At 36.7% G+C, this 831-nt stretch overlaps 1 non-coding gene across 1 annotated transcript; it reads right to left on the bottom strand.

Moving 5' to 3' along the window:
• Positions 1-441: 441 nt before the first annotated feature.
• TRNAD-GUC (transfer RNA aspartic acid (anticodon GUC)) lies at positions 442-513 on the bottom strand. The gene has a single exon. It is a non-coding gene; the product is annotated as a tRNA-Asp (tRNA).
• Positions 514-831: the final 318 nt, after the last annotated feature.

Below are 831 nucleotides of genomic sequence, written 5' to 3'. Positions count from 1 at the left end.
AAAACTCTTTTTTTTTTTAATTCTCCAAACCATCGATTGCTATTTGGCTATGCGACAGCAGTGAAACGTCTTCCTTCGTTAATTCTTCAAAAGCTTTGATCAGAGTAAGACAAGAAAGAATGCACGAATGACATGTATGCTCATCCATCTTATTACGCACTTCACGGATAAAGAGTGTTGCTGAACGTTTGGGCCATCAATGTCGTATGGGACATTGAACGAGTGAAATACATTCTATCTCATTAAGAAAAGAACAGTGAAATCTAAAGACTTTTACTCATAACATAAAATACTTTAACAAAACAGCAGTGTTCGATACTCATTTCTTCACACGAATAGACGATGTTACCAGTGAACATCGAAGACGACAGAATAAAATTCAAGAAACACTCGTTTCATTCGAATTTCTTCTAAAATAAAGGGTATGAAAATATACACGTACTCCCCGGCGGGGAATCGAACCCCGGTCTCCCGCGTGACAGGTGGGGATACTCACCACTATACTACCGAGGACCGAATACCTACTGTCAAGCGTTGTTTTTAATCACAAATTTATTTGGATCCCTTGCAGGAAACAGGAAGAAGTATAAATCACATAAACATAAAAATACCTCTTTATATCGTCTCGACCATGTCATTTCAATTACATTACTAATTTACCTAGTAGTACTTCGTTTCACTTTAAAATTAGACGAAATTACACATCAATGCCATTACCAATAACGTACAGATAAAGTGATTTGTGAAGTTTCTCGGAATAAAGATCGTATAAAATCAAAGAGAGACTTCGGTTAATGACTGGCACTCTACCAGCTCACCTAATTCTAAACT

The sequence above is a fragment of the Tachypleus tridentatus genome, chromosome 9 (genome assembly GCF_004210375.1).
Source record: "Tachypleus tridentatus isolate NWPU-2018 chromosome 9, ASM421037v1, whole genome shotgun sequence".
In the NCBI taxonomy this organism is placed as follows: Eukaryota; Metazoa; Arthropoda; class Merostomata; order Xiphosura; family Limulidae; genus Tachypleus; species Tachypleus tridentatus.
The sequence above is the reverse complement of the archived record's forward strand: the minus strand, read 5'-3'. Positions and strand labels throughout refer to the sequence as shown.